Source organism: Trachypithecus francoisi, unplaced genomic scaffold (genome assembly GCF_009764315.1).
Source record: "Trachypithecus francoisi isolate TF-2019V2 unplaced genomic scaffold, Tfra_2.0 Lachesis_group9, whole genome shotgun sequence".
NCBI lineage: Eukaryota > Metazoa > Chordata > Mammalia > Primates > Cercopithecidae > Trachypithecus > Trachypithecus francoisi.
This window is the reverse complement of record NW_022681474.1, coordinates 65,164,253-65,173,114: the sequence shown is the minus strand read 5'-3', so window position 1 is coordinate 65,173,114 and position 8,862 is coordinate 65,164,253.

Sequence of the window (8,862 nt, the reverse complement as noted above, 5' to 3'; positions counted from 1 at the left end):
GAGGAATTTGCGGCCGGGTGCGGTGGCTCAAGCCTGTAATCCCAGCACTTTGGGAGGTCGAGACGGGCGGATCACGAGGTCAGGAGATCGAGACCATCCTGGCTAATACTGTGAAACCCTGTCTCTACTAAAAATAAAATACAAAAAACTAGCCGGGCGAGGTGGCGGCGCCTGTAGTCCCAGCTACTCGGGAGGCTGAGGCAGGAGAATGGCGGGAACCCGGGAGGCGGAGCTTGCAGTGAGCTGAGATCCGGCCACTGCACTCCAGTCCCGGCGACAGAGCGAGACTCCGTCTCAAAAAAAAAAAAAAAAAAAAAAAAAAAGAGGAATTTGCATGCTCTGGTTCACGATCATTTCTAAATTTTCAGATTGAAGAAAAACTAAAAACAAAATTATACTTGAGATTAGTTTGCTGCAACAGATTATCTTTTGCAAGAGTCATATAAGAGTTTGGGAAATTGATATAGCAGTTAGTAATCTAAGCTTCATGGAAAAATTGGTCCTCTCATGTTATTTTCCCCATTCTAAAGAGGAGAAAATGCAACTAAAGTAAAAAAGTTCACCTTCGTGGCCCCCAGATAAATGGTAAAGGGCTTAATATTTCTCATCATCTGGCTTCACTAAAACCTCAGATCCACTTCGTAATTGAACCTGCCCTCCCAGTCTTTTTATTAAAGTGTGTTTCCAAATGCAGCTCACTGGTTATCTCTAGCCTTTTTGTTTGCCTTCAGGCAGAGAAAGAGCAGAATCTATTGTTAACACGGAGAGAATTAATATTTCATGGCCATTCATTTTCTTCCTTAAATAGATAGATATATTGTAAGCCAGTCCTGGCCACACAAAGACCACTCGCTGTTTCTGGCTATAACATAAATATTTAATTAAACGAAAAACTACTTTGAGCCATTCTTTTATAAGGCATAAACTATACTAGCTTTGGGCTACACTTTTGCAATTTCCCAAATCCATCTGTTACTTATCCCCGAGTTTTTGCCAGCTTGGAAAACCTAGGAGGCGTATTCATCTGGTTTTAGAAATGTTTCCAGGAGGCCAGGCGTGGTGATGCGCGCCTGTAATCCCAGCACTTTGGGAGGCCAAGGCGGGTGGATCATGTGGTCAGGAGTTCAAGACCAGCCTGACCAACATGGTGAAACACCATCTCTACTAAAAATACAAAAATTAGCTGGGCGTGGTGGCAAGTGCATGTAGTCCCAGCTACTCAGGAGGCTGAGGCAGAAGAATCGCTTGAACTTGGGAGGTGGAGGTTGCAGTGAGCCAAGATCGTGCCATTGCACTCCAACCTGGGCAACAGAGTGAGACTCCATCTCAAAAAAAAAAAAAAAAAAAAAATTTCCAGCAATGAATGTGCAATCTTTGAGCTGCTATTTCTAGAAGAGAACCATCCAACCAACTGTCACTATAAGAATCTGGATTTGAGGCCGGGCACGGTGGCTCACGCCTGTAATCCCAGCACTTTGGGAGGCCGAGGTGGGCGGATCATGAGGTCAGGAGATCGAGACCATCCTGGATAACACGGTGAAACCCCATCTCTACTAAAAACACAAAAAATTAGCCAGGAGTGGCGGCGGGCGCCTATAGTCCCAGCCACTCAGGAGGCTGAGGCAGGAGAATGGCGTGAACCAGAAGGTGGAGCTTGCAGTGAGCCGAGATCGCGCCACTGCACTCCAGCCTAGGCAACAGAGCAAGACTCTGTCTCACAAAAAAAAAAGAAAAAAAAAAAGAATCTGGACTTGCAGTTAGGCATGGTGGCATGCACCTGTAGTCCCAGCTACTTGGGAGGCTGAGGCAGGAGGATCACTTGAGTCTAGGAGTTCAAGGCTATAGCACACCATGACTGCACATGCAAATAGCCACTGCACTCCAGCCTGGACAACATAATATGACCTAGTCTCTTAAAAAAAAACCAGAATTTGGAATAAAATGAGAAGTCTGATATTCCAAAGCTAGGCCTTCAGCTCCACAGTTAATTTGTTTCTGTTATAAGGTTGGTCATGTTTAGTAGTTGGGACCTCCAATAGTCTGCAATAAAGATCACCCTGGGAAACTGAGGCCCAGAGGTAAAATCTATGATTCACAAACTTCTTGCTTTCCCAGGCTTTCGGTGTTGCTTCAGCAGTACTCTTATTTTAAATTTATTAAGGGTTTATTGTAAATAAATTATTACTTAAAGATTTTTCTTTAGGTTGGGTGTGGTGGCTCACGCCTGTAATCCCAGCACTTTGGGAGGCTGAGGCCAGGGGATCATGAGGTCAGGAGATCAAGACCATTCTGGCTAACACAATGAGATCTCATCTCTATTAAAAATACAAAAAAAAATGGCCGGGCGCGGTGGCTCAAGCCTGTAATCCCAGCACTTTGGGAGCCGAGGTCAGGAGATCAAGACCATTCTGGCTAACACAATGAGATCTCATCTCTATTAAAAATACAAAAAAAAATGGCCGGGCGCGGTGGCTCAAGCCTGTAATCCCAGCACTTTGGAGGCCGAGGTGGGCGGATCATGAGGTCAGGAGATCGAGACCATCCTGGATAACACGGTGAAACCCCATCTCTACTAAAAACACAAAAAATTAGCCAGGAGTGGCGGCGGGCGCCTATAGTCCCAGCCACTCAGGAGGCTGAGGCAGGAGAATGGCGTGAACCAGAAGGTGGAGCTTGCAGTGAGCCGAGATCGCGCCACTGCACTCCAGCCTAGGCAACAGAGCAAGACTCTGTCTCACAAAAAAAAAAGAAAAAAAAAAAGAATCTGGACTTGCAGTTAGGCATGGTGGCATGCACCTGTAGTCCCAGCTACTTGGGAGGCTGAGGCAGGAGGATCACTTGAGTCTAGGAGTTCAAGGCTATAGCACACCATGACTGCACATGCAAATAGCCACTGCACTCCAGCCTGGACAACATAATATGACCTAGTCTCTTAAAAAAAAACCAGAATTTGGAATAAAATGAGAAGTCTGATATTCCAAAGCTAGGCCTTCAGCTCCACAGTTAATTTGTTTCTGTTATAAGGTTTGGTCATGTTTAGTAGTTGGGACCTCCAATAGTCTGCAGATAAAGATCACCCTGGAAACTGAGGCCCAGAGGTAAAATCTATGATTCACAAACTTCTTGCTTTCCCAGGCTTTCGGTGTTGCTTCAGCAGTACTCTTATTTTAAATTTATTAAGGGTTTATTGTAAATAAATTATTACTTAAAGATTTTTCTTTAGGTTGGGTGTGGTGGCTCACGCCTGTAATCCCAGCACTTTGGGAGGCTGAGGCCAGGGGATCATGAGGTCAGGAGATCAAGACCATTCTGGCTAACACAATGAGATCTCATCTCTATTAAAAATACAAAAAAAAATGGCCGGGCGCGGTGGCTCAAGCCTGTAATCCCAGCACTTTGGGAGGCCGAGGTCAGGAGATCAAGACCATTCTGGCTAACACAATGAGATCTCATCTCTATTAAAAATACAAAAAAAAATGGCCGGCGCGGTGGCTCAAGCCTGTAATCCCAGCACTTTGGGAGGCCGAGACAGGCGGATCACGAGGTCAGGAGATCGAGACCATCCTGGCTAACACGGTGAAACCCTGTCTCTACTAAAAATACAAAAAACTAGCTGGGCGAGGTGGCAGGTGCCTGTAGTCCCAGCTACTCGGGAGGCTGAGGCAGGAGAATGGTGTGAACCCGGGAGGCGGAGCTTGCAGTGAGCTGAGATCCGGCCACTGCACTCCAGCCTGGGCGACAGAGCGAGACTCCGTCTCAAAAAAAAAAAAAAAGCAGAGAAAAGAGAAAGCTGGGGCTAGAGGGCAGGGGCTTCACTGGAAACAGAGTTCCGTTGAGATCTGGGCACCTGGAGTGCAGCCAGCTCATTTTTGATGGGATTTGCATGTAAATAGTGGGATATGAGGCCCAGCTTTACACCCTCTGTTATAATAAAACTAAAAATAAGTGGTTTCTCCTTTATAATCCTGAAACTAAGTTTGGCATCTTGCCCTAGGCTTTCATACTTTCTTCTTTTTTTTTTTTGGTAGCCGGAAGGGTTAGTCTCATTTTCCACTTCAAATTATAAGAATTTTGCTAACTTGCTCCTGTGCCAGGGTGCTTGGTTGCAAGCCTTCTTGACAGACTGGGGCTCTAGCATTCTTTCAAGGAAGTAATATTTTTAGGCTTTGAGACCTGCCCTTTGACCCCAAGTCTAATGGGGTGATAGAATGGTGGGGTCTCCTCATCTTGGTTAGATAGCTTACTGGCTTTGATGGCCCCAAGTGCAGGAGAGTCAGCTGCCTTAACTTATTTCAAACCAAAAATTATTGAGGCCTTTCTTTATTGTAGAATTTTTGGAAAGTACAGAAAAGCTCAAAGAAAGAAAGAAAATTGCTGTAATTGCCGGCGCGGTGGCTCAAGCCTGTAATCCTAGCACTTTGGGAGGCCGAGACGGGCGGATCGCGAGGTCAGGAGATCAAGACCATCCTGGCTAACACGGTGAAACCCCGCCTCTACTAAAAACGACAAAAAACTAGCCAGGCGAGGTGGCGGGCGCCTGTAGTCCCAGCTACTCGGGAGGCTGAGGCAGAATGGTGTAAACCCGGAGGCGGAGCTTGCAGTGAGCTGAGATCCGGCCACTGCACTCCAGCCTGGGTGACAGAGCGAGACTCCGTCTCAAAAAGAAAAGAAAAGAAAAGAAAATTGCTGTAATCTCACCACCCAGAAATAATTTCTGTTAATATAATGATCATTATTCCAATCTTCAATCAATCCTCCTCAAACATTATGGAATGTTTTAAATGCTTCATAGGTATTTGTTATTTTAAGAAAGAGGGGAGGGCCGGGCGCGGTGGCTCAAGCCTGTAATCCCAGCACTTTGGGAGGCCGAGACGGGCGGATCACGAGGTCAGGAGATCAAGACCATCCTGGCTAACACGGTGAAACCCTGTCTCTACTAAAAAATACAAAAAACTAGCCGGGCGATGAGGCGGGCGCCTGTAGTCCCAGCTACTCGGGAGGCTGAGGCAGAATGGTGTAAACCCGGGAGGCGGAGCTTGCAGTGAGCTGAGATCTGGCCACTGCACTCCAGCCTGGGTGACAAAGCGAGACTCCGTCTCAGAAAAAAAAAAAAGAAAAAAGAAAGAGGGGAGAGGCAGGCCGCGCACGGTGGCTCACACCTGTAATCCCTGCACTTTGGGAGGCCGAGGTGGGCATATCACGAGGTCAGGAGATGGAGACCATCCTGGTTAACACGGTGAAACTTCGTCTCTACTAGAAATACAAAAAATTGGCCAGGCGCAGTGGCTCACGCCTGTAATCCCAGCACTTTGGGAGGCCGAGGCGGGTGGATCACGAGGTCAGGAGATCGGGACCATTCTGGCTAACACAGTGAAACCTTGTCTCTACTAAAAATACAAAAAAAAAAAAAAAAAATTCGCCGGGCGTGGTGGCGGGCACCTGTAGTCCCAGCTACTCAGGAGGCTGAGGCAGGAGAATGGCATGAACCCAGGAAGCGGAGGTTGCAGTGAGCCGAGATCGCGCCACTGCACTCCAGCCTGGGTGACAGAGTGAGATTCCGTCTAAAAAATAAATAAATAAATAAAAATTTAAAAATTAAAAAAATAAAAAATTAGCCAGGCATGGTGGCAGGTGCCTTTAGTCCCAGCTACTCGGGAGGGTGAGGCAGGAGAATGGCGTGAACCCAGGAGATGGAGGTTGCAGTGAGCCAAGATTGCACCATTGCACTCCAGCCTGGGTGATACAGCGAGACTCCATCTCAAAAAAAAAAGAAAGAAAGAAAGTGGGGAAAGGTAGAGTACTGGGAAGTGTGAACTGGCTTCTCATCTCAGAATCAAGGGATTTTCCTGTAATCCCAGCACTTTGTGAGGCCGAGGCGGGCAGATGACTTGAACTCAGGAGTTCGTGACCAGCCTGGGCAACAAAGTGAGACCCTCTTGTCTCTACAAGAAATACAAAAATTAGCTGGGCATGGTGGCGCACACCTGTGGTCCCAGCTACTAAGGAGGCTGCAGTGGGAGGATGGCTTGAGCCTGGGACGCAGGGGTTGCAGTGAGCCGAGATTATACCACTGCACTCTAGCCTGGGCAACAGAGTGAGACCCTGTCTCCAAAAAAAAAAGAAAGAAAAGAAAAGAAAAAAAAAAAAGATTTCTACCGACCCTGCTTCTACAAAAAAAAAAAAAAAAAAGAACCCACAAACAAAAATCAGCCAGTTATGCTGGTGGCGTTCCTGTAGTCCCAGCTACTTGGGAGGCTGAGGTGAGAGGATCACTTTAGCCTGGGAGGTCGAGACTGTAGTGAGCCAAGATTGCACCACTGCACTCCAGCCTGGGTGACCGAACTAGACCTTACCCCTGCTCCTCCCAGAAAAGGATTTCTAGTAGTCAACTTTTCACCATTCCAACTAAGAATCTTTTATTCTCCAATAAATATATATATATATATATTTGGCCTCTTGCCACACTGACCATTGCAAAGACAAAGCAAATGAATTTTTTTTTCTTTTCTTTTCTTTTTTTTTTTGAGACAGAGTCTTGCTCTGTCGCCCAGGCTGGAGTGCAGTGGCATGACCTCAGCTCACTATAGCCTCTACCTCTGGGGTTCAAGTGATTCTCCTGCCTCAGCCTACCGAGTAGCTGGGATTACAGGTGCCCACCACCATGCCCGTCTAATTTTTTTTGTATTTTTAGTAGAGAGGAGGTTTCTCTATGTTGGCCAGGCTGGTCTCAAACTCCTGACTTCAGGTGATCCACCCACCTCAGCTTCCCAAAGTGCTGGGATTACAGTTGTGGCCACTGCGCCCGGCCAAATGGAAGAAATGTTTTAAAAAGGTATTTAATATCCTTCACTAACAAAGTCTCCTTTGACCAAAACTTTAGTCGAACTCCTCTGAGTCCCTTCTGACTAGCCTCACACTGGACTTCCCTCTCTGTCTTTGTGGAATCCAGTCTGAGCAAGAATCTTGTCAATTTAGTGAAAATCGCCTACCCTAGATATCTGACCACCCTCACTATCTTATTACCCTGTCCTGCTTTCAGCAAGAATTTTGTTGAGTTGTTCTAACAAGGATCTCACTTACAGGCTGGGAGTGGTGGCTCACACCTATAGTCCCAGCACTTTGGGAGGGCAAGGCAGGCAGATCACTTGAGGTCATGAGTTCGAGACCAGCCTGGCCAACATGGAGAACTACCTTCTCTATCAAAAAACACAAAAATTAGCCAAGTGTGATGGTGTGCGCCTGTAATCCCAACTACTCAGGAGGCTGAGGCAGGAGAATCACTTGAGCCCAGGAGGCGGAGGTTGCAGTGAGCCCAGATAGCCCCACTGCACTCCAGCCTGGGTGACAGAGTGAGACCCCCTCTCAAAAAGAAAGAAAGGAAAAAGAATCTCGCTTACCCTTGACGTTTCCTCTTAGTAACTTTCCTTGTTGGACAAGAGGGGAGTCAAGTCCTCTCCCTCCCCCACTGCAAGACCCCATTGCAGTAGTCCCTATACCTATTACCATGGTATCCCTAAATAAAGCCTTCCTGTTACCATCTTTAGCAAGTGTCACAAATTGCTTTTTCTTTAACATCCCCTGCCCCTCAACTGCTTTTCTCCTTTTTTTTTTTTTTGAAACGGAGTCTTGATCTGTCACTAGGCTGAGTGCAGTGGTGCCATCTTGGCTCACTGCAAACTCTGCCTCCTGGGTTCAAGTGATTCTCCTGCCTCAGCCTCCCTAGTAGCTGGGACTACAGCCACGTGGCACCACGCCCAGCTAATTTTTGTATTTTTTAGTAGAGACAGGGTTTCACCATGTTGGCCAGGATGGCCTCGATCTCTTGACCTCGTGATCCGCCCACCTTGGCCTCCCAAAGTGCTGGGATTACAGGCATGAGCTACTGTGCCCGGTCTTTTCTCTTTTTCTTTTTTTTTTTTTTTTTTTTTTTTTGAGACGGAGTCTCGCTCTGTCGCCCAGGCTGGAGTGCAGTGGCCGGATCTCAGCTCACTGCAAGCTCCGCCTCCCGGGTTTACGCCATTCTCCCGCCTCAGCCTCCCCAGTAGCTGGGACTACAGGCGCCCGCCACCTCGCCCGGCTAGTTTTTTGTATTTTTTTTTTTTTTAGTAGAGACGGGGTTTCACCATGTTAGCCAGGATGGTCTCGATCTCCTGACCTCGTGATCCGCCCGTCTCGGCCTTCTCTTTTTCTTTAACATCCCCTGCCCCTCACCTCCTTTGAGTCAACATAGTTGTTTAGCAAAGGCTCACATTTCCTTTTGAGAACTAGAAAGAAGCATCTCCAGGTTTGTTTGTTTGCTTCCTGGGTAAGGAGAAAAAAGGTGCTGTAGAAGAGGAAACGGTCCTAATAAAGATAATCCAGATAGGAAATGCTTTCTAAATCAGCCTTAAGTGTCAAGGCTTGTCTGAGTTAAGGGAAGGGAACTTCAGCCTATGAATTTTGGTATTAAAAAAATCTGAGGTTGTGAATCCAAACATCATCCTGAGTACATATGTGCTATAAACAGACTCCAGAGAAACTGCTGACATCCAAATGTCTGGGTATGTGAGGAGACCTGTTCCTTGAGGCTCTATCCTGGCCACTGACTATTGGATAACCGAGTGATTCACCCTCTAAACCAGAAATGCTCCTGTGTATGGTAACACCAGACTAGTGAGAAAGCAGCAAAAGCAGTATTATTTTGTATCAAGTACTAATTAAATTTGATTTGATTCAGGTTGAACAAATCCTTGTGCCCGACACTGGGCTGGGTGCCAGGGCCCTCAAGGAATCTCAGGTTGCCTAATGAGACAGGTAACTAAATACTACAGCTCTTATCAGACAGGTAACTAAATACTACAGCTCTTATCAGACAGGTAACTA